This window comes from Gorilla gorilla, chromosome 18 (genome assembly GCF_029281585.2).
Source record: "Gorilla gorilla gorilla isolate KB3781 chromosome 18, NHGRI_mGorGor1-v2.1_pri, whole genome shotgun sequence".
NCBI lineage: Eukaryota > Metazoa > Chordata > Mammalia > Primates > Hominidae > Gorilla > Gorilla gorilla.
Genome location: NC_073242.2, coordinates 102,699,030 through 102,725,049, shown reverse-complemented (window position 1 = coordinate 102,725,049; position 26,020 = coordinate 102,699,030). Strand labels below are relative to the sequence as shown.

At 43.9% G+C, this 26,020-nt stretch overlaps 1 long non-coding RNA gene across 1 annotated transcript in view; it reads right to left on the bottom strand.

Annotated features, from left to right (window-relative positions):
• Positions 1 to 21,742, bottom strand: part of LOC129527715 (uncharacterized) — a 30,827-nt gene extending 9,085 nt beyond the window's left edge. The window contains exon 1 of the long non-coding RNA XR_008672766.2: positions 20,818 to 21,742. This is a non-coding gene — a long non-coding RNA (uncharacterized lncRNA). The remainder of the gene's footprint in view (positions 1 to 20,817) is intronic.
• Positions 21,743 to 26,020: the final 4,278 nt, after the last annotated feature.

Here is a 26,020-nt window from a genome sequence, read left to right as displayed (position 1 = left end):
GCAGGTTATCTTAGATGGAGATTTGAACTGGACACCTCCAAGGCCAGTATTAGCAGGCAATTTTTTTTCTCTTAGTCTTCTTGCATTTCTAACCTGCCTTTTAAGGACCTTAACTCCTTCTCCCTCTGTTGGCCACATAATCAATCTCCCAAACCAGAGTGACATCCACTCTGTGTCTTCTGTCTCTGCTCCTTGCCTACACAGTGCATTATAAAGAAAATCATAGAACCGGCCGGGCGTGGTGGCTCATGCCTGTAATCCCAGCACTTTGGGAGGCCGAGGCGGGTGGGTCACGAGGTCAGGAGATCAAGACCATCCTAGTTAACCCGGTGAAACCCCTTCTCTACTAAAAATACAAAAAAAATTAGCCGGGCGTGGTGGCAGGCGCCTGTAGTCCCTGCTGCTAGGGAGGCTGAGGCAGGAGAATGGCGTGAACCTGAGAGGCGGAGCTTGCAGTGAGCCGAGATCATGCCACTGCACTCCAGCCTGGGTGACAGAGCGAGACTCCATCTCAAAAAAAAAAAAAAAAAAAAGAAAGAAAGAAAGAAAATCATACAACCAATCCAACTGATGCACCATTTGTGTGTTCTCCAAGATCAGGTGGGGTGGTCCTCAGTGTTCCTTGGTGTATTTAACTTTCTCTTTCCTGTTGATTTCATTTCTCACAGTCTTTATTGCAACTCTGTTCTCCTTTTATTACACCCACACTCTTGCTGTTTTCTGGACATAGCCTTCCCTCATGAACTGCCTAAGTATTCCTCACCTCCCTGCTCCGTATCTGTAGGTTTCCTGATTCTCTCCTTCTTTCTTTACATCTCAGCCAGGCCACGGAGGAGTCCTTGAGCAAACGTTGCCTGTTAGAGGAGTCCCATGGGGTTGAGGGTGGAATGGTGCAGTTCTAGCACTTTGCCGTGCTCAGTCATTGCCTGGAACAGCCTGGGAGCAGCATGACCTGCCATGAATGCTGGGTGAATCCAAAGGTGCAAAGACAGCTGGAGGTTGTCAATCAGTTCTGCTTCCAGAACTGCTTTCCTGCTCTGCTTTCTCTGCTGGAGAAAAGGTCATTCTCTCTAAGCTCCCCTCTCTTTGGACTCCGGTGGCCTTCCGCCAGCATACTTTGGTTGCATTGGTTGTTCCTTTCTCTCTCATGCATTTTCTTTCTCTCTGCTCCACTGGAGTCTGCCCGTTGGTCTATGAACATTGGCTCCTTTATCCTCCGCTAGACTTTCTCTGGCTCCTTCCGCCCCTTTAACCTGTCCTGATGTCTCTCTTCTTTCCTCTTCGTCAGTCCGTGTGACTGATGTTTCTACATTTGCTGCTCCTCCCCTTTCTCACCAAACACTCAGCCCCAGCCCGTCTCCTCCCACCCTGAGCTTTTGAAGCTGCTTCTGCATGGGGCTCTGACTTCCTTCTTGAGCTTAAACTCCCAGTGCCCCTGTGCATCTTACCAGGGCCTCATATTCTGTGCCTGCGCTTCCGCCCCCATATTCCCTTCTTCTCCCAGCTTTCCTATTTCTCTTCATGAGACCCCCACGGCCTGTTAGCCATACAGGTTAAACTCTTGCAGTCAACTTGACTTCCACACCCACTGCTCTACCTGTTCTGCTTCTACAGGGTCTCTGTCAGCTTCTCCGTCCCCAGGCCACTACCCCAGCTCCAGCCGTCAATGCCTGCCCTGCACATTCCTGTAGACCCCTCTACATTGGCCTTTCCACCTCAAGTCTTTTCTTCTTCCAGGCCCTCATGCTCATGGATCACAGTTTTATTTTCCTAAAAGCATAGCTTTCATTATGTCCCTTTTGTGTTGAAATCCTTCAGTAGCCCTGCATTTTATACTCAACTGCTTCCTGCCCAGCTGCTAAAAATAATCTCTTCCCAGCTAAACTGCCATATTTTTTCTGGATGTTTTTCTTTGAGCAGTTATTACTGACTGGCTAATTCCCCAAGCTCCCTCCCCACCCCTCACTGACCCCCAAAGACATAAAGATGTGTGTGTTTGTGTGTGTGTGTGGTGTGTATGTGCATGGTGTGTGCGTGTGTGTGTGGTGTGTATGTGTGTGTGCATGGTGTGTGTGTGTGTGGTGTGTATGTGTATGTGCTTGGTGTGTGCGTGTGTGTGTGGTGTGTATGTGTATGTTCATGGTGTGTGTGTGTGGTGTGTATGTGTGTGCATGGTGTGTGTGTGGTGTGTATGTGCATGTGCATGGTGTGTGTGTGTGGTGTGTGTGTGCATGGTGTGTGCGTGTGTGTGTGGTGTGTATGTGTGTGTGCATGGTGTGTGCGTGTGTAGTGTGTATGTGTGTGTGTGTGTGTGGTGTGTATGTGTGTGAATGTGTGTTTTACTCTTGTCCCTAACGTAATCTGTTTTTCATTTGGAATATCCAGCCTTCCAGAAAGAATGAGAAAGTAGAGCATTCTTCTGGGTTCTACTCTTCATCTGGGGTCACGGTGTAGCGACTAAGACCAAGGTTCTGGGATTATCATGATTCACTTCTCTGAGCCTCAGTTTCCCCATCTATAAAATAGGCTAGTAATTGTGCGTATGCCATGGGATTATCACGATGACCAAATAAGGTAATACACGTAACAGATTTAGAGCCACGCTTGGCCCGTCACAGTGCTCCGTGCTCACTGTTGTCATTATCATCATCATTATCGTTTTATCACACTTGTGATGTAACATCCACAGCTTAGTGATTCACTGTTTAGTAAGAGAGACTAACTTGGGGACTGTACACAGTTGGTGAGTTAGTACCCATAGTACCCTCACTAAGACTTTGGGCTAGTCATTTTTGGTACTTTGGATTATCTGTGAGAGGTCTCAGAGGATTCTGAAACCAAGAGTCTACATTATTCCTAGTAAGAATGGACACTTTTTTGAGTTTTAACTGCCCATAGTTTAATGTAGCAGCTTCTGCTACTGGACAACTGCAAGCCAAATTGAAGAAGAAAATAAATTCTTTTGACACAGAGATCGCTGGTCACCCAAACAAATAATAGTACACATGACTCAGATTGCAAATGAGACCAGGAGCTGGCAAAGATAGTAAAAGATGAAATGTAGGAGGAAGGAAGGGCTGTGTTGAAGGAAGGGAAAAAAGAAGAAATTTGAAATATAAAAGTTGACTCTAACAATTCACATATTAAAATGAGGGTAGCTGGGCACCGTGGCTTACAGGCTCACACTTGTAATCCCAGCACTTTGGGAGCCTGAGGCAGGCGGATCATGAGGTCAGGAGATGGAGACCATCCTGGCTAACGCAGTGAAACCCCGTCTCTACTAAAAATACAAAAAAATTAGCCAGACGTGGTGGCGGGCACCTGTAGTCCCAACTACTTGAGAGGCTGAGGCAGAAGAATGGCGTGAATCCAGGAGGTGGAGCTTGCAGTGAGCCAAGATCGCACCCCTGCACCCCAGCCTGGGCGACAGAGCGAGATTCCATCTCAAAAAATAAATAAATGAATAAATAAAATAAAATGAGGTTTGACACTGGACAACTAGATGGTTATTCATTGTGATTGTAATTAATGCCACCGAATTGTACAATTAAAAATGGATAAAATAGCAAATTTTATGTTATATAAATGTTACCACAACAAAAAATAAACACACACACCCCCACAAAAACTGAACGGCTAGAATATATAGCAATTGATAACATCTTATTTCAGGAATGTTTTATTACATGACAGGTATGCTTATGTCAACTTAGTGTTCATTGAGCATCTACTGTGTACAAGCACCATGCTTAGTATATCATGATATGTAGCTATTTTATGTATTAGTACTCAGGGGATACATTACTTTTGATGAAAACATGCTATTGTACCTGAAAGGGTAAGAAGCTATCAGTGCAACCATATCATAGACTTGTGGGGAAAGTACACCTGCCTTCATTGAAAGAAAAGAAAAATAAGGACCTGGTTTCAGAATCATTTGAAAAGTACCTTCTGCGTTACATAGACAACACTGAAGTATAAGCCAACTAGCACCAACAGTGTAGGAAGTTGCTGTCATCCTTTACATCCATGCTGACACTTGTTATTGTGAGACTTCAATGTTGGCCAAGTTGGTAGTTGCGGGAATGGTCCCTCGTTATGATTTTAATTTGCATTTCCTTAATTGCACCGATTGGTCATTTGAATTTTGTGTGTGTGTGTGTGTGTGAAGTGCCTGTTCAAGTCATTTGCCCATTTTTCTTTGAGTTATCTGGGGTTTTTTTCTTACTTGTATGTCAGTACTATTTGCTGAAGAACCACAGTAGAATTTTCACCAATGAATTTTTAAAACCTAAAGAAATCTTAGTATAGTGTGACAAAATCTCTGATATGGTTTGGCCGTATCCCCACCCAAATCTCTTCTTGAATTGTAGCTCCCGTAATTCCCATGTGTTGTAGGAGGGACCTGGTGGGAGATAACTGAATCTTGGGGGCGGTTTCCCCCATACTCTTCTCGTGGTAGTCATGAGATCTGATAACTTTATAAGGGGTTTCCCCTTTCACTTGGCTCACTCTCTCTTGCCTGCTGCCATGTAAGACATGCCTTTCACCTTCTGCCGTGATTGTGAGGCCTCCCCAGCCATTTGGAACTGTGAGTCTGGTAAACCTCTTTTTCTTATAAATTACCCATTCTTGGGTATGTCTTTATTAGCAGCATGAGAACAGACTAATACAATCTCCTTTAATAATAGCAAGAAAAAATTAGAGAATTATTTTGATAGCCTCTTTTTGCAAATGGCTTCAAAGAAAGTAAGTTAGGGACATTTTCTTCAAACAAGTTACTAACTTTAGAGGCAAAAACATGTAGGGGAATTATCAGCATTCCCCATACATCCTCTGAAAATGTGTCTGCAAGTACAAGGCCGTCTTTAAGTGGCAATAATGCATCTGAAATAGATTATTCAAGGAAAGGAGGTGTATTATTGAGGCCAATGTGACCACTGACACTTGTTAGCTTGTCTCTGAAGAACAAAACACTGAGCAACAAAAGTTTAAAGTGAATGAAAACATATCTAATTCCCAATCTAATGAAAATGCCTTGGGCGCTGGGCCAGAGAATAGATTTGGACCACAGACTGGATAGTTTTCTTAGGGTCTTAAATTTAAATTACTTGAATTATTTTTAAAGTACCATCCTACTCAGTCTTTTGGAATAAAAACATGTTTTTCAATTAAAAAAAAACTTCAATGTAAGGATCGAATGCACCTTCTTTGACGTCACTCCTGTGGTCTAGAAAAGCAGACGTTCCATTCTAATGCATACTCAGCACATAGGGGAGACATCCAGTATAGCCTCCATTGAGCCACAACACACACATGCACGTGCACACACACACACACACATGCACACATACATTCTCCACATACAGGCACATAGACACACAGACACATACACAGGACATATACACACATGCACATATACACACAGACACATTTTATACACAGTACACACACACATGTACACACACACATACACGGTATCTACACACACACATATACACATAGACACATATACATAGTATACCCATACATACACATATACTCCACATACAGGCACATAGACACAAAGACACATTATATGCACAGCACACACACACACATGAACATATACACACAGACACATTTTATACACAGTATACACCCACACACACATACACACTCTCCACATACAGGCCCTTATACACACAGACATATCATATGTACAGTATACACACACATATGCAAACATTCCACATACAGGCACATAAACACACAGACATATTGCACAGTATACACACACACATATATACACACAGACACATTATATACACAGTACACACGCACTCCACATACAGGCAAATAGACAAACAGACACATTTTATGCACAGTATACACACACACTCCACATACAGGCACATATACACAGACACATTGTATATACAGTATACACACGCTTATACACTCCACATACAGGTACATATACACAGACACATTATATACATAGTATACACACACTCATACACTCCACATACAGGCACATAGACACACAGACACATTATATACATAGTATACGAATACACACACTCCACATACAAGCACATATACACAGACACATCATATACACAGTATATACACATTCATACACTCCGCATACAGGCACATAGACACAGACGAATTATATACATAGTATGCAAACACACACACTCCACATACAAGCACATACACACAGACACATCATATACGCAGTATATACACACTCATACACTCCGCATACAGGCACATAGACACACAGACACATTATATACATAGTATACACACACGTGTATACTCCACATACAGGCACATAGACACACAGATACATTATATACACAGTATACACACACCTACACATACACTCCACAAACAGGCACATAGACACACAGACACATTTTATACACAGTATACACACACACATGTACTCCACATACAGGTACATAGACACACAGACACATTTTATACACAGTATACACACACACATGTATTCCACATACAGGTACATAGACACACAGACACATTATATACACAGTACACACACACTCCACATACAGGCACATAGACAGACACATTATATATGCAGTACACACACATACACATACACTCCACATACAGGTATATAGACACACAGACACATATGCACATTATATACACACACGCATATATGCACACAGACGTGTCACATACACATATATACATACACATCCACACTGGCACTCAGTGCCTGAAAACCTTGAAGCAAATACACACATACATGAAGGAGTATAAAGGGACATAACTTCCTCTGAGGACACTAAATATTACGTTACAAAACTTCTACAACCCTCAGTTTCTCAACCAGTCAAGAATGAAAGAATCATTTTAGAATTACTAGTTTGTATAAAACTTTATTATATAGGAACCGAAGTCAGTTGCAAGTTTTAAAAGTGAAAAAGTGTACCCTAAATTGCTGCTTATTTTAAGCACATCGTATCTAAAGAATATGTAGACTTGCTTTAAGATACGAGCATTTAGAAGGACATTGTGTTATTATGGCTCTCTCTTTTTTTAAATAAATATAGAACAGCAAATAGAGATTAATCAAGAGATATGTTCAGCTGGGAAAGACCCCCTTCATTATGAGGCTATGGTCATGGAGGAGACAGCTTCCAAAAGCCTGGCCCACCCAGCACCTCGGGGTTCGATGGCTGGCGATGACCCAGCTGGCTGTTTAGGAGTGCAGTCAGCCTGGATTCTGAACCATTACCCACAGACTTCTGATCCTGAGTCTTGCGTTCGTAGCTCCAAACCTGGATGGGGACAGAGACCTCATAGATATGTGACTTATGTGCGTTTCATTGGCCAAGCCTCATTCTCCCAAGCTCCTGGCCAGGAGGGAAGAGCTAGTCCCCAGCACTCACCTGATGCTGCCAGCCATGCTTGGTGTTCAGGATGGTTCACTCCTGGCTCATAATGCCTCGGCTCTCTCCTAAAAGGCCACAACTCTGCGGCTTGGAATCAACAGACATGTAACTGCCCTGTCATCTAGTGAAGCTCCTCTGGCCAAAGTGCCACCCTTATTGGAAGCATAACCAAGAAAACTTGGCTGGGGCCCTGGGACTGCTCACAGGAGTGGAGCTTCCTTACTACATCCTAAGAGAAGGAAACAGGGGAATGGCCTCTGTCCTGTGGAATAATCTCTGTGCACATCCCACAGCAGCCCAAGGCCCACATCTCACTGAAGTATAGCCTATCGTGGTCCAAGCCCAAGGACTCAACCCTCTTAAGGTTCGCAGACCTAAAGAGGCAGGACAAGTTCATCTGTCATCTCTTCTCACCTCTAGGACCCTTACTCTTACGTTTCACTTCTTCAATTACTAAGAGTTTAAAGTAGTTGAGGTGTGGTCCAGCTACCCTCTCTGCTCACCTCAAGGACACCTAGATCAGTACTAGGGGCTACAATCTGATGAGTTTCCAGGGGGTTCTGGAAGGGCCCAGGTAGGGGCCAGCTCTGGACCATACAAATTCCTCTTAACTCCCCGTGACAGCCTCCCCAGAAGGAGCCCTACGTCTTTGGAACAACATCCTTGGACACCATCTTTGCTTATTTACATAACCTACCTCTCATTTGAGGCCATCTCATTATTATGACTTATTCATCATCTATTTTTTTAAGGCATCATCTATTTATTCATCCAACATGCCTGGATTGAGTGTCTGCTGTTTGCCTGACACAGTGTTGAAAATTTGGGATGTGGGCCCCATGCAGTGGTTCATGCCTGTAATCCCAGTGCTTTGGGAGGCCAAGGCAGGAGGATTGCTAGAGCCCAAGAGTTTGAGGCTACAGTGAGCTATGATCACACAACTGAACTCCAGCCTGGGTGACAGAGCGAGACTGTATTAAACAAAGAAACAAACAAAAAAACAGAGAAGTGGGGATGTGAAGATGAATAAAATATAGTTCCTTTCCTCAAGGAGCTTACATCTCGCAAGAGGAGACAGATGAGTAAATCAACAATGAGAGGGCAGTGTGGTGACTGCTATGAGTTTTGGGGGAAATGTAAGCGCAAGGTTCTAAATTAGTTATCATTGTCCATACAAGTGGAGTTTGACCACCCATCCTCCCTTCACAGAGTTTCCAAGAATAGGTTGCTGAGATCACCAGTTTCTCTGGTCACAGCTGTATAGAGCTGGGCTCTGTTAATATAGGTGGCTTTGACCTCCACCTGCAATTGTAAGCCCCCACTTCTGCTGCAAATCTCCCCCAGGTACTCTGGGGAGTGAACTGGGAAAAGGGATGTCACATGTGTTCACATCAGTCTTCTCAACCCCTGCTGGTTTCTAAGTCCTCTGCCATGTATCAGTCTTTGTGAGGGTGCCCCATCCTGCTCTGTCCCTGCTGCTGGGAGATCTCCTGGTTGCTGTCCGTGCAAAGGCAGTCTCTCCTGTCCTTCCTCAAGCTGGTGGCATCACTGTGTGCCAACATCTCCCTGCTGCCATAGTTGGTGATATCACAGGTTCCAGTCACTAAGGGATCCCGCTGGACATGGGGCTGGTATGGCCATGAGCACAGGTGTCTGCTTTGGGTTGAAATTCTCTCAGTTCCACTTTGTCATTTTCACCTTTGGCATTTCCACAGCCTGGAAACTCCTCCATAGCTGGGAAAGAATCTCTTTCCTTGACTTTTATGCCATAATCAGTTGCCTTGTTCCCAAAGCCCTTCTGGCCCCCATGTCCTGTCCCTCGAAGAGGCTTTGTGTGAAAATCGTTCTCGAATCTTTCACTTGTCACTGGGATTCAGCCTGTGTGCTGAGATGTGGCTTGGAGGATGGAGGAGAGAAGGATAATCTGTCTTCTTCACAGTGGAAGGCGTCCTGTACCCCAAATCCGCCCACCCCTTTGATTACTGTGTCATCCTTCTTAAGTCAAGCCTGTGTGTCTGACCCTCTCCTCAGGGTGAATACTTTTCTGGAATCCTTCATCTGCCACTCAAAAATATTCCCAAAAACCCTCCTCCGATGGACCGGTGCTGCCACTTCCCATCCTTGCAAAGGCCAAACTTGCTTTCCTGCAAATCCCACACTAAAAAAGATCTAAGATCCCAAGTCCTGATTTCACAAGCCTTTCTTTGAAAGGAGGGCTGCCTAGCATGGTGCATGATCCCCAAGGGCTCCTGGCCATCAGTGTACCATTCTTAAAACAGACCTCACATCCAACTGAGACCAAGCACTTGAGGCGTTCTCTACCGGCATTCTCTACCATCTCTGAACCTCCATGATGTCACTTCAGTGACAGCTTCTCCAGCTTCTTAGAAAATATTTATTATTATTATCAATTCCAAATAAGTAACATGGTTGCTGAATAATTAGATTCTGGGTGGGTGATCTGTTGCGTAAGTCCAAATTAAGCCACTGAACAGACTATACACACACACACACACAAAACGTGTTGGATACTTGTGTGTGTTTGTTGTGATTTTTTTGTCTATGTCTATAGGATGGTGAAATCACTGAAGCAAAACCCCGATGAAAGCAATTCACAATTTAGCATTTACCGTCATATGGAAATGTCAGTTCCATCTAGCAACGAGAATATTACAGGGATGTTCAATATAAAATGCAAATATAATAGCTTAGTGGGTTGGATATGTCAGCTGTGTTTCACTTAAACCTATTACCTTGGCAGATTAAATATAGTTACAGATCTTTCACAAGGAGGATATTCTGATGAAGTTACATCTGATATCAGCCTTTGTGGATCCTCAGTTTGACTGGCTATGAGTACAATGAGGACAAAAATGGGTGAAGAATAGAGAGTGAGTGGGACACGGCCATGGAGAAATAGAATTTGCCTGTTGCCTCCAGACCTTCCAATACCCACTAAGAAATATTGTTCTTTGCTGAAGCATGAGCAATTTATAGCAAAGATTTATCTCTTACGTGATGAAGTGGGTGAAGGGACACCCATCCCACCAGGCCTATATAACCACTTCAAAATGTTGATACCTGCTTATATAACCCAACTTAGCTGAGCAGAGGTGAGCCAGCCTGAGCTGTGCCACTAGCTCCAATCTTGGTGCTTCTGTAGCTGTCTGGACCACTCAGCTCTCCTGGCTGAACTGCACAGTGGTAGACCCTACTCATTTAACCACACACTCCAGCCTCTGACCTCCTTTTCACTGTCAGGACCCACTAAGTCCATTGTGATTTGTCTTGCTATTGCCACGTCCTTCTGGTTATAACTTCTTGCCCAAATGCCTCATGATTCATTATTCCATAGCATGGCCCAGTTCCTGCAATGGCTTCCCCAGGACTGTGCTATCTTACCCTCTACCCCACACCTCCACACTGATGGCAAGGTTGCTGGCACCTTGAAATGGCCCGTGTTAAGCCTGTACTCCACTCGTTAAGACAGGCTTGTTGGAAATTAACCAGCCTCATCCAGTTTGTCCAGCACAGCTTTCTTGTCTCGTTATTGCATGATCAGTTATAAGCTTTAGGGTTTATATATCCAGCAGCATTTCCCTGTGGGCTTTTCCAAGGGAGCATCTTGCAAATTGCTACAGAGAACTGAAGAAATAATTGATCTCTTTTAAAAGGAGCATTCCTTCTGTAGCTTCTGTGATCCGTTTTGCTTTGTCTTACATTAATATGCTGTGAGTATTATCTGTTCATAGCTATTTTTATGTATAGTCAAGAGACATGAAAAACTCACACTCAGTGGTTCCTGCTCTAAAAAATTCTAACTTGGCTGATGTAGCACCAAGTCTTTCTGCCAAAGAAGACACTAACCCATGGAGCAGTAGTTACCAGGCTAATGGGGCAGGTGTGGGGGTAGCAGACAGTTCATAGTTATAGAAGGAGGATCTGGAGTGGAAATCTAGGCACCAGGACCCTACTGTATAATTGTGAACTGGGCTTCAGGGAGCTGGGTTCTCCTTCTGATTCTGCCCTAACTACCTTTGTGATACTTGTGCTGGTTGGACCCCACTCAGCCTACTTTCTCCTCTATAAAGTAAGGAAGTTGACCCAGAGCAGGTCTCTTCAACTCCAGTCTTCCATATCTCCATGAATATGCCCAAAAAGTCAGATGGCTAGTTAGGAACCCAGAAGATGCTAGCAAAAGCAATGATTACCAACTTTCTGCTGGACTTAGAGCCCAGCACTTGACATGTGTTATCTCATTTAAGCCTCACAGTGATTCCAAGAGGTTGGTATTAGGGTCCCATTTCACAGAAGAGAGAGCAGTTCTCAAAGGGGTCACTCAACGTTTTAGGATCACAGTGCTAATAACAGAGCAGAGATTCTGATCCTGATGGAACTAACTCCAAATACACTTTTAATAAGATGTAGTAAGAAGTGCCCAACCCTCCTTTTTTTTTTTTTTTTTTTTTGAGTCGGAGTTTTGCTCTTATTGCCCCAGCTAGAGTGCAATGGCACGATCTTGCTTCACCGCAACCTCCGCCTCCTGGGTTCAAGCGATTCTCCTGCCTCGGCCTCCCAAGTAGCTGGGATTATAGGCATGTGCCACCATGTCCGGCTTATTTTGTGTTTTTAGTAGAGACGGGGTTTCTCCATGTTGGTCAGGCTGGTCTTGAACTCCTGACCTCAGGTGATCCACCCACCTGGGCATCCAAAAGTGCTGGGATTACAGGCGTGAGCCACCGCGCCCGGCCCCCAACCCTCCTTTTATTACTCTTAGTTTCTGAATCTCACTACACTTCTCCTCTCAGTCCACTCTGCATGCCTGAGTGGCCCCCTTTCCTGACATCTAAAACACATGTACCTCTGTGCCTTTGGTTAGTGTGAAAAGGGTAGCATTGCGTTTTAGAATTCTGTATCCATTCTTTGCAACAAGATGGGACTCAATAAGCAAAAAGCAAAAATGAGTTTCTAAGCAGCTGCTTTCCATATGAAATGTCATGATGGTATAACTCAAAAAGGGCAAGATTTAGCTCAAAAGAATACTTTTCAGACTATCATGTATAATCCTCTGTATATGGGCACAGGTGGCTAACGTGAGTCATCTGTCATTTCGCCAAGGCCAACTTTAAATCATAAACAGCGGGAGGTCCTTCAGCTTCCAGTGGGGTCTCATCAATTGCCTAGTCTTTGCCTCTCCTGGCAGCAAACCAGTTTTGTTTCTTTGAGAAAAATGCACCACCCCATCCCCAACAGTTAGACAACTTCTGGTGAGTGCCAATTATTTATATGAAAACTTCTAAGAAAGCACAGATGAACTTTGCCAGAAAGTAGATGTTTTGTACAATTTAAAGAAGCGACTTCAAAGTCAGAAATGCCCTGTGAGTTTGATGATCCTTTTCTCTATTTGGAAATAAGCAAAACTCTACTCTTTCGTTAGTATATCCTGATAGTATGTATTACCTCATTATTCACAGATTCCGTATTTGCAAATTCACCTACTCATTGAAATTTAGTTGTAACTTCAAAATCAATATTTGCAGCACTTTCATCATTATTCACAGACACATGCAGGGAGGTGAAAACATCAAGTCGCCCAATGTGTGTGTTCCCAGCTGAGGTCAAATAAGGGTCTGCTTCCTGTTTTATCTCTCATACTATAAACAAGTGTTCTTTTCACAATGCCATGTTGTTGACATTTTGTGCTCTTAGTTGGTGATTTTGTCATTTAAAATACCCTGCAACGCTGGGCACAGTGGCTCACACCTGTAATCCCAGGACTTTGGGAGGCCGAGGCGGGCAGATCACTTGAGGTCAGGAGTTCGAGACCAGACTAGCGAACATGGAGAAACCCTGTCTCTATTAAAAATACAAAAATGATCCAGGCATGGCGGCATGTGCCTGTAATCCCAGCTACTCGGGAGGCTGAGGCTGGAGAATCACTTGAACCCAGGAGGTGGAGGTTGCAGTGAGCCAAAATGGCACCCATGCACTCCAGCCTGGGTGACAGAGCAAGACTGTCTCAAAAAAAAAGAAAAGAAAATACCCTGCAAGCATGATGCAAAAGTACCGTCTGGTGGTCCTAAGCACAAGAAGGCTGTGGTGTCCCTTACAAAGAAAACACACGTGTAAGTTAAGCTTCATTCAGGTATGCGTTATAGTGTTATTGGCCATGAGTTCAATGTTAAGTAACTATATGTGTAGATATATACACACACACACACACACACACACAAAATAAGGTTCTTAAATCTTCAACAGGAACACACATAAAACGAGGCTCTGTATTGATTCATTGATGAAAACATTGTGACCAGAGGCTTGCAGGAACCTAATTCTCTATTTCCCCTAGGAGCGATGGTTCGGTATTCACTAACTCAGTGTCTGTGGCAACTTTACAGAGCATAACTACTGCAAATAACAAGAATCAGTGCATTTCCAAATTTAGAAATTGCTCATAGTATCTTGAGATATTTCTAGCACTGCCAGGGAGGTCTGGTACTACTGATCTCATGCCATTTTCTGCTTTGTGGAAAATGGGAACTTAGGAAATCATCCCCGTTCCTTCTTCTGTGATGAGCAGATTTTCTCACTATTCAACTCCACCAGGTACTAATTGAGTGCCCCAGAATCTACCGCTGCTGGAAGATAGGCAAAGAATCAGTCCCTGACCTCAAGAGCTTTCACCTGTGTTGGAATGACTGGGCTTAGGGTGGCAAACGTACCCAGGTAAAAAGGAAAATGGAAACATCTTAGAAATGGCAGAGAGAAGAACAAACTCTCTGAGGCATAACATAGGGAAACAGGCCATTTTTCTAATAGTAACCTTGAACTGTTAATTTAGTGTTTCCTCCCAGGAACTCTGCAAAGGAAGTACGGCCTTAGCCAGAGCTTCTAATTAACTCCAAAGTTTCTACCACATCAGCAAACACCTAAAGACCACCCCACTGCTTGTCTCTCGCCTGACAGAAGTCAAAAAAGTGATGTAGGTGAGAATTGCCCAATAGGAAATCCTTTTTTCTCTATGGGAAATGGTCGCTGTATTTCCCTCAGCTTGATTATTTTGGAGGCCTGTAATCTTACAGGTGGAAAAATACTATTTATGATACTTGAAATAAAAAGAGTAATATTAATTTATTAAGCACCCAGTTTATGTTGGGATCTGTGCTGGGTGCTAGGAAGACAGGAATGAAGGGCACGGTCTCTGCCTCTATGTGTCTCATGGTCAAATGGGAAAACTTGGTCATTGTGAAAGTGGAGTCATGCTGTGGGAGAGGGAAGCAGGAATAGGGTCTTGCAGTAGCACGTAATCCAGCGTGGGAGGTTTCGGTTGGGGGAGAAATGCTTCTTGCTGGAACAGTCTTGAAAGGGGAGGAGGAGTTGGTCAAATGAAGGAAGCCGAGGTGAACGTTCCAGGAAGCAGGAACCTCATATGGAATCCTAGAGGCATGAAAGAGTTATGGGGCATTTTATGACCTAGAAGCACAGCATGGGCAATGGACGAGTTAGAAGAGAGCAGGCGAGGGAGAGGCAGCACCCAGGTCATGAACAGCCTGGAAGGCCATGTAAGAAGGTGGGATCCTCAGAAGGATCTCACAAAGGCGAGCAAGATAATCACATTTGCACTTTCTGTAGGTCAATTAGACATAGTACAGAGAATGCATTGTGGGCAAGGCATATCTGAGAATGATGAGAACAGTTAGGCTTTTGGAAAAGCCACTAGGAAAATAAGAGAAGAGCAGTAGGAATACAGTAAAAAAGAGAAAATAGAAATAGGGAAAGAAATGAGAGAATTTGAAGAGCAGCTGGGGGAGAAAGAGAAGAGGGTGAAGGGAGGCAGGTTTGGGGATGATTTGGGGTGCCCTGAATTGGAGGGCTCATGGACCATCCCAAGGAGGTAACAGCAGGAAGCCAGAGATCCTGGGTTGAATTCAGGAGAGTGGTTTGGGATGGAGATGATAATTGATGATCAGTCTATAGATGATCATTGAAGCCAAGGCTTTACATTACACAAAGCAAAGTGTTTACAGTTAAGAATAGAAGGTGGCCACAGAAACCCTCTTCAGAAACACTAATATTTAAGGCATTAGTAAAGGAAGATAAGTCTGACATGAAGCTAGAGAGGAGGTAACCAGAAATGAAGAAGGAATAGAATGATGCCAGGTATGACAGAGGAGACGTCTTGCGAGAGGGAGTGGTCACTGAATACGATGATTCAGGGAGGAAGGCACAGTGGAATTGGTTGTTAATGACCTAGAGCAGTTTTAATGGGAAAGTAGGAATGAAAGCAGATAGCCCTGGGTAGAGATGCAAAGCGGAGCGAAGAAGTAAAAATAGTACAAATGTAGACCAGCTCATGGGTAAACTTGACTTTCAAGGAAAGGAGGAACAAATAGAGGAGAATGGGAAGTTAAGGATGGCTTCTGCCTTTGCCGGTGGAAATTAGCTGTGGTTCTTCCTCGCTGGCAGGATACAGGAAGTATTTTCAAAGTGCACATAACTACAAATAACATAGGCTATGAGAAAAAAAACCTCATGGTGAAGAAGTGAGGCGGGGATGAGCATGGATCAAGAATCAAGGAAGGGGGTGGGCATGGTGGCTCATGCCTGTAATCCCAGCACTTTAGGAGGCTGAGGCAGGAAGATAGCTTGAGGCCAGAAGTTCAATACCAGCTCAAGCTACAAAGCAAGACCCTGTTCTCTCCAAAAAAAAAAAAAAAAAGGCTGCATTTGGTGGCTCACACCCATAATTCCAGCAATTTGGAGGAGGATTTGCTTGAGGACAGGAGTTTCAGTCCAGGGTAGACAACATGGCAAAACCCCATCTTTTAAAAAAAATTAGCTGGGCATAGTGGTGTGCACCTGTAGTCCCAGCTACTTAAGAGGTTGAGGTGAGAGGATTACTTGATCCCAGGAGAATAAGGCTGCAGTGAGCTGTGACCACTCCAGCCTGGACAACACAGCAAGACCCTATCTCTAAATAATTTTATTTTTTAAGAATCAAGGCATCTTTAAGTCACGGGTTCTAAAGAGGATGTTTTTTATAAGAACCTATGAAAAATACTAAAATGGCACCAGATTAAGACCCAGAAGACCTGCGGCTGTCTCTTATTATCTTTCAACCTTAGGCAAGTCCTCTCTCTGTGAGCCTGAGTACCCTCATCTGTAAAGTTAGCTAAAGACTATCTGTCTCGCCGATATCACTGGTTGTAGTGAGAATTAAACAGGGTAATATGTGTGAAGAGCACCGTGGAAATTGGAAAGCCCTGCACGATTGTGAGATGTCATTGTGTGAGAAGAGGAGCCTTCTTGCTGCCTTCACCATTTGCTGAAGTGCCCTTTGCTGTTGAAGTTATCTCAGGCACCACGTGGCTTCTTCCAAACTACAGGCAGGATCTCTCTCTTCTGGGGATTTCTATCTTTTTTTCCTTACTCACTTGAGATGAAGAGTGCTGTGGATGGGTAAGAAGAACATTTTTTAAAATGAAAAAGAAAAAAGTTGAACTGACACTAATCACTAATTGTTTTTAAAATGGATGTAGATCTGCATCAAAACTATGTGAATGCATTTCTTCTTAGATATTTAAGCTTCCCGGTTATGACCCTTTGGGGGGGAAAAACCCCTTTGTAGAGATCACTACTTATTTTTTTTAAGGTGGAGTCTTGCTCTGTTGCCCAGGCTGGGGTGCAGTGGCATGATCTCAGCTCACTACAACCTCTGCCTCTCAGGCTCAAGCAATTCAGCAATTCCCGTGCTTCAGCCCCGCAAGTAGCTGGGATTACAGACATGTGCCACCATGCCTGGCTAATTCTTTGTAGAGATGGGGATTCTCTGTGTTGGCCAGGCTGGTCTCCAACTCCTGATCTCAAGCGATCTACCTTTCTCAGCCTTGCAAAGGGCTGGGATTACAGGCGTGAGCCACTGCGCCCAGCCAGAGATCACTACTTTAAAGAAAGATGGCATTACATCATGCCTGCTAAAATGATGTTGACCACAGGGCATGCAGGCCACACTGGCATCCATTCCCTTCCTCTCTTTATTGTTTTAAATTAGCATTTCCCTCTTAGTCCAGCAAAACACATACTCCCTTGACGTATGCCGTGTCCTTGCTAATATCTATATTTTTAAATAATACAAAATAGAATAAAAGCCAAAACACCTGTGCTAGGAACTTTAACACAAAGACTACAGAGTAGTGTCTGTAGGCTAAAACTGTCTTTGCAAATATGTTTCACTTAACTCATAGATGGTTTTTAAAAGATTGATATATTTGGGCCAGGTGCAATGGCTCACGCCTATAATCCCAGCCCTTTGGGAAGCCTAGGTGGGCAGATTGCTTGAGCCCAGGAGTTCAAGACTAGCCTGGGCAACATGGTGAAACCTGGTGGCTTCAAAAAATACGAAACTTTGCCTAGCGTGGTGGCGCATGCCTATAGTCCCAGCCACTCTGGAGGCTGATGGGAGGATTGCTTGAGCCCAGGAGGTCAAGGCTGCAGTGAGCCGTGATTGCACCACTGCATTCCAGCATGGGCGACAGAGCGAGATGCTATCTAAAAAAAAAAACAATTGATATATTTGATATTTACACATACCAATCTCTACCACCTCTTGGAACAGTGGAAGATCAGGCAACACATGGCACAACTTTTATTCCCCCATACATCAGGTGACCAGAGCCGAGTGGCTCTCTGGTCCATTTCGTCCCAAGCCCCACTCCTCCTCACCATCTCTTCAGGCTGGTGTGCACAGGTCCCTGGAGATTTCAGAGTTATGACCCCTGGTTTAAAGCCGAATCAGTGAAGTACAGTGGGAAGAAAGAAGTTTGTTTCTGAGGATAGAGTGGTTAAAATAAAGAAAAAGTGGCCGGGCATGGTGCCTCACCATGTAGGCAAAGTGCCTGTAGTCCCAGCACTTTGGGAGGCTGAGGCAGGAGGATGATGAGGTCAGGAGATCGAGACCATCCTGGTGAACACAGGGAAACCCTGCCTCTACTAAAAATACAAAAGATTAGCCAGGCGTGGTGGCGGGCACCTGTAATCCCAGCTACTCGGGAGGCTGAGGCAGGAGAATTGCTTGAACCCAGGAGACAGAGGTTGCAGTGAGCCGATTGCACCACTGCACTCCAGCCTGGGTGATAGAGTGAGACTCCGTCTCAAAAAAAGTAAATAAATAAAGAAACAAAAAGTAAGTAAACATTTCCCAGCTTAAATACCGGGGCTAATATGCCTGATTCTCAGCTTCTAGACAGCATTGTCTGCTTTAGGATGGGATTCTCTAAAAGTGGACATCAAATCTTTTTCTCTGTGTACTTCTTTGTATGATAGAGATTAAAATAAAAGCAAGTACTATCTTTGGGGAAGGCCTAATGCACAGCTCAAAAGAAAAATTTCTATCACTTCAAAGGCAGAGGCAATTGGCCAAAAAAGTCCAGAAGGCACTTCCTACCCCAACAAGGTCAAGAAACTTTGATAACCTTGAGCCCAGTGGAGAAACATCTGGTAGACAACACTTCTCTTTTACAGTTAGGAAGATAAAGTTCATTCTCGGTATTATTAACACAGACACACCGGTCATGGCCGATCTGTGCCACACAGAAGAAATATTCCCAAGCAAAGCATTCTTTGGCTCTCCTCAAGTGGTCTGCTGTCTGTGGAATTTCCTATTCTCCAACCCCAGAGCAGAAAGCAATCCCCGCCCGCCTGGCTTTGGCCGTCATGAGGTTTAAAGAGGATCATTTGTTTTCATTACAGCCCCTTGAAGCTCTTCCTTCCCTCCCTCATTAAAGAATTTCCAGTCTTTCATCAAAAAATAAAAACAAAAAAACAAACACAAAAAAGGATCTGACAGGGGACATAGTTAAGTGGCTGGGGCGCATGGCTGTGCCGGCTTTAGAGAGAGGAGACGGCCATTTACTGATTGTGAGGAGGGGTTGACATCCTTGGTTAGTATGCTAATTTCATCTCCTGCATTTAACATTCAGATCAGGTCTGTACAGGCCCTCCACAGCCACAGAGTCCAGGGATGGGTGACTGTCTGCCTTGCAGCATTGAACATTCTCTGCATGAATTACATAAATATCCAAACATTCCGCCTGTTCTGACTTCGCTCCCTTTCCCTCCCTCTCGGAGAGACACATAGACCCGGAGCCACACTCATGCAAGCACACATTCGCCACGATGCCATCACACACGCGCACACACACACACTGCAGACACGGGTCTCTATGAATGCCAAACACATGCGATGGAGGGTGCCCGAGTCATCCACAGCTGGTTTATTTCCTCCTCATTTGGGTCTCCGCGGCTCACTTCTGCAAAATCTATTTCTCCTGCTCGGGAAACTTGGAATGTATTGGGGAGTCCTAAATAAGGAAGCAATGTGAAATTAAAACCTCTATCAGAAAAGAAGGAGGATATCTTAAAAGGGTGACCTTCCAGTCCCAGAAATCCTTAAAGAGCCCCAATTCCACTCATGTGAAAGAGAACCATTTAGCTCAGTTAACTGAACACCCAGAAAGAAAGAAAATCCAGCTCATTTTATTACTTGGGGTCCCCACTTTGTCGTGTGTGTTTGGAACACTGTATTAAAAGAGTGCTATTTATGGGTGGTTTGGGACTCACCAAGCCACAGCTGGGTGACAACAGAAGAGGAATCCCAAACTGGCACCCCCATGGCTGTCCAAATGGCAGACGATCGCCTGGCACGTTTGCCAGAAACCCAACCAATGGAAAACTTAATTTCCTCAACCTCCTTTTTCCAGCGTCTTTCCCTAACCTTGCAGCAGCTTCTGCAGACAAACAAGAGAATCAGCAGCTCCTACTATCAGAAGGCACATTTGGGGGTTGCTTTTAATAAACTGAAGCAGAAGCCTCCCATAAAAAGGAAAGGACACAGGTTGGTTTTTATTGTTTTGGTTTGATCTGTTCTGGTTTTGGGGTTTTCATTTTTTTTCTCAATGTATGACATCACTGTATACCCTGGCATACCGTAGCTCTTTCCTCTGGACTCTGGTGGTCGCTAATTCTGTCCCCTTGTGCTCACACGATATTCCGTACTTGGCTAAGGAACATCCGGCAGTTCCTGTCGGAGCTTCCCACCGGAGCGACGGGTGTTTTCTCCGAGCTGCAGTTGATTTGCCTCGATTTTTTTTTTTTTTTTTTTTTTGGCTCTGGTCCAAGATGTTTTCCTGTCATCATTTCACTGTCTTTTCCAGTAATCCCTTTCTTAAACATTGCCAACAATTAGTCGATCTATCTCTACCACCACCACTACCCCCCACCCCCATATCCACGCAAACACACCCTCCACTGAACACATCACTGTCTCGTCTTGCCTTGAAGTATAAGAAATTACAGCTTCTCATTAGCTGGAGAGCACGATTGGAACGGCTCTGTGTTTACTCACTTAGTAAGTGATGCTGGCCTTTTTAATTATTCTCCCTCCGCGTGCCGTCAGAGAGCAGCAAGCTGTTCAAGTCACACCGCACGACTGCGCCTCCTCCGCAAGGCAGTTGGAAGTAATCGTGTTTTACCTCACTGCTGCCGCTGTCTTCCTTGCCTGTCAGCAAGCCAAGGAATCCCCCCAAAGCTCTTACGTAGGAGATACCAAAACTGTGAGTCACTTTGCACTCCCAGAGCAAAGTCCATTGCGTCCTGCACGTAACAGCAGACCCAAGATGGGGGTTTCCTCCAAGCCATCGAGATTCCCTGGGACCAGATGTCCAGTCATCGATTCCTTTTTTCTTGCTATTGCTCCCTCTTTCTCTTCCACCCGTGTCCATTCCTTGGTTTTGAGGTGCTTTTCTCTTTTTCTCTTCCCTTCTGTGTTGCCGACAGCCGTAGACCCAGCAAGAGCTGGGTCCCTCTCGCCTTCTGTTATTTTTTTTCCCCGCAGCAGCCTTTGCCTGCTACCTCTGCAAGCTGGATCACCAAAGACACACGACTCACTCACAATGAATAATCAATACGGATATTGATCTGGGGAAAATGTTTGTAAATTCCTGAAAGGGAATCAGGAGCAGGGGCAGGGAGGCTCGTGGAGGACGACACTGCAGTGCTCCACGGCCGGAGGAGGCAGAACCGCATTTGGATCCCAGGTCTCGCTGGCTCCGAGGTGACGGGTACCGGAATGCGTGCGAACCCGGGTGTGCGCGTGTGAGGAGGGGGTCCTGTATTCTCATTTCTCTACAGCTGCTTTCCCCGAAGAATCAAGAGCCAAATGGTCGGGGAGCTCCCGTCAGCGCCATGTCTTGGCTGCGGGCCAGCACTGTTTTGTTTTCATTATCACACGCTACTTTGCAATTTGCATAAATACAGGGTTATTTTTTATCGTGTCGCCCAAAAGATAGAAAAAAAAATAGAAGTCTTTGTTGTGTGCAAGAGGGGCTTGCTGCCTACTCATCGAGGCTAAGGATTTACCTCCAAGGCAGGGCTTTGGAGCCTATGTAGAGAGCTCCAGAAGAAATACGCAAAGAAGTGGTAATCACAGGGAGAAAAGAATACAGGGGACAAAGAATGGAATTTAACGAGAACTGAAGGGCACTCGGCGTGGTGAAACCCAATATTGGGGATACATTTGCTTCTTGGAGAAGTGGCGTAGACTTAGACAAGCAAAGTAGAGATAAGGACCACCAGGATCTAACCTGTGTCCCTGTTAGACACATTTCACGCTCTCAGCTGGAACGAACTATTGATCCCTGGAGGAAAAGGTATGCAGGACAATGAACACGAACTTGCCTTATCACCCCCTCGCTGCTTCCAAAATGTAGAAAGACTGAGCACAGATAGAGCGTTCCCTCTCAGCTGCTATGCGCTGATGGTTTTCCAGCAGGTGAGAGGTTTTAAATGTGGTCTTTTTCCCTCACTTGCCCTACATCTTGAGCAGTTCAGCTAAGCTCCCTGAATTGCACTTGCCCTAGTATTGAATGGGATTTGCATTGTCCCCTCGGTTCTCTCGTCTTCAGGAAAGTGAACGCAAGAGTGTGTTAAGCTAAACGACAAGATACAGATGGCTTTCTCCTGCAAGCGCCTCTTGGCTTTGGGGATGAGGCCTCAGATTCCTGAAGTCATATCCCACAGTGATGCTGGGTATGCACCTGTGTCCCGGGGAGTGGTACCTCATTTCAGAAAAGCCTTCCAGCTCTCTCAGGCCATTGGATGGTGGTCCCCGCTCCCAGTCTTGGTCTCGGCTCCTTTCATCTCTCCCCACTCACTCCGTTTTTGCAATTTGGTAATACAATCTCTCTGGGCTCACATCACCCTTTCTCCCATTGCCCTATCTGTCTCCTCCTGGCCTGGCGACAGAAGGGCTGTGTCGCCTTTGAGATAGCTATCTAGAGTGAGACCTCCGCATGAGGATTCAATTCCAGCTCCCCCGCCCTCCTGTCCTGAAAAGAGCTGTCTGCTTTATCAGCCAGCAGCAGCAGCGGCAGCAGGAACACTGATTTTTTTATTCCTTTTCTGGCTTCTGATTAGCTCTAGCAATCCAATTAGCAGAGGAATTTATATCACACGGGCTGAGGTGCCCCTACTCATCACAGTAGCTCAAACCCACTCATAAATTCTGCCAATCTTACATCTGCCTGTGACATGGATTAATTACAGCACCAGGCCTTCCTGAGTAGGTCTACTGATGAAGGTACATGTGAATATCAGAGTTAAGAAGAGGCAAAAAGGGATGACTTTTGTGTATCCCCAAGGATGCATAAAGGCTGCCCAGTGAAGTCACTTTTTTCCTCCATTTGCATGGTGTTCTAAAGAGGCCAAATGGGCCAGAATGGGGCACTAGGGAGGATTCAGAAGTGGCCCAATCATGGCACACTCATGTATTTTTTTTTATATCATTGAGACACTTATTATGAAACTTCAGGGCTCTTCAAGACTGACTAATTTTCTGCCACCAGTCCATACGTTCCTAAAACAGTTAAACTATTTAAAATAGTTCCATGAAAAGAAATGTCATTATCTTCATTGGTATTCCATTCCAGTTGGGTACAATCATAATATTGTCATACCCTTGCATCTATCTGCAATTTCATTCCAAATTCACCCGTACATTCATCAATCTCTAGCATCTATCCATTCATCTACCAATATTCATTTATATATCAACTGTTTATTCTGCTTCCAAGTCATCTATTCATCCATGTGCATCCCGCTACTCATTTACTAACCATGTATTGATCTATGAATATCTTTCTATTATCTGTCATCTCCTTGTCTATCCATTTGTATCTCTATTAATTCATTCATCTGTATTATCCATCTATCTGCTTTTCTATCTATTCATTAATCCATTCATGTATCTATCCACTCAATCATCTATCATTTGCTTATCAGTTACCAATCCCTTTTTACTTTACTTTGTGCCTTTTGTTAGCTGTAATCTTAGCAGAATCCTAGATTCACATTCTCAATCATTTTTAAGGTAAATAATACCTAATTTCCAAATGAAGTCTATAAAGACTATATTATTTGGTTTTCTGTCCTCTTTCAAAGAGTCTTATGAACTAAAGTCACTAGAATCACATGATTTTAAACGAATTAAAAATTACAAGGAAACTATTTTATCCTTTATTTCTGCAATATTTTCCTTACTGAATAAAAGCATGAGTTACTAGTCCCTTTTGAACCATGCTGCCCTTAAAAGAGGGGAATTTCAGATAACATCTGCATGTAAATCTCATTCTGTCTAGCTACCACTGAGAGACTTTCATGAAAGGGACCCAATTCAAGCAGACCTTAATTGAGATTACTTTTATCATAAAACATATTAACCCTAAAACTATAACGTAGTTATACATTGTAATGTTTGGCTTTCTCCTATATCCAGATTGGAGTTGAGGAAAAATTTGGAAACTAAAAATAGATAGTTATTTTCTCCCTCATTACTTTTATTCAAAATATATTCAAGTCTGGACCAAACCTTATGATTCAACACCTTCTCAGAGTGACCTCTAGTCCTTTAGCTCCAAGAACAAGGGGTCAAGCAAAGTGTCACTGGGTTGGGGAAAGATTCTAATGGATAAATCATATTTCTGTTTAAGACAGAATCCCCAGTTTGTTGCTGTGAGCAGAGAGGGCTGGGGAGCTTGGTTGGGCTTTCTTTGTGTTTCCAGAGAATCACTTCCCAAGCAGTAGCACAAGTCAGAATCCTAGGTGAGCAGCAGATCTTGTTATCTCTGACAATACTGACCATCTCTAATATTCTATTACTTGTAGGCAGGATTATCAGTCAAGAATCCTGAACATATTGAGTATATACTGAGTATATTGAGGTAAAGTCCATGGAGACCACATCAGTTCTGGAGTTGTAGTCCTAAAATAGCAGGCAGGGACCCAAGCCACGACATCTTCCAAAAACACAAGGGAGAAGGAAACCAGCTGTTTCCTTATCTCCTGTTTATTATGCTTACTCTGTCACCATAGTTTTCTAGATTCCATTGTCATCAGAAATGAGACCACGTAATCCCAGGTTCTGGTCTTGGCTTTATCTGTGATGCTAACCAAGGCTGACTTCTCCATGAACTACAGTGACTCAGTGCTTCAGGCCCACAACATTTTTAAGGGCCCTTGAAAGTGGTTTTCATTTGGTCTTGTTTTTTGAGACAGGGTCTCCCTCTGTCACCCATGCTGGAGTACAATGGTGCAGTCACAACCCACTGCAGCCTTGACCTCCCAGGCTCAAGCAATCCTCCCACCTCAGCCTCCCAAGTAGCTGGGAATACAGGCACATGTCACTACACCTGGTTAATTTTTGTATTTTTCGTAGAGATGAGGTTTCACCATGTTGCCTAGGCTGGTCTGGAACTTCTGACCTAGAATGATCTGCCCACCTAGGCCTCCCAAAGTGCTGGGATTATAGGCGTGAGCCACCACGCCTGGCCTTGGTTTCTTTTAAACTCATTTTAAGAGTAAACTTTTAGGTCAAAGAAAATGTTTTAACACATAATATTTTTAATTTTAATATTTATCTTTATACCACTGCAGTCATAAAATACAAGTTTAATAATTTTTAGAAAGGAAGGGGCCCTTGTAGGTAAAAGCACACAAGGGCTGCAAAAGCCATATGTAATGTGGCTTCAATGTTAACCAGATTATCAATAACTTAGTTGTTATGCTCCAAAAAGCATGATGGCTAAGTACTTGTATAGGAGCCAGACTGCCTGGCTTTAAATCCTGATGGCACTACATGCTAAAGTCATTTACTTTCTCTGGTTCTTATTCTCCTTATCTTTAAAATGGAGATAATAATAGTGCCTAATACATAGGGAGGTTGTGAAGGTTAAATAAAGTTATAGGTGTCAGTTGCTTAGTACAGAGTCTATACATAATGAAGGCTAAATAAAATTTGTTATAATAATTGTTGTTATTGTTGTTTCAGCTTCGATGTCTTTTTTTTTTTTTTTTTTTTTTTTTTTGACACAGAATCTTGCTCTGTTGCTCAGGCTGGAGTGCAGTGGTGCAATCTCGACTCACTGCAATCGCTGCCTCCCTGGTTCAAATGATTATCATGCCTCAGCCTCCTGAGTAGCTGGGATTACATGCTCACACCATCACACCTGGCTAATTTTTGGATTTTTAGTAGATATGTGGTTTCACCATGTTGT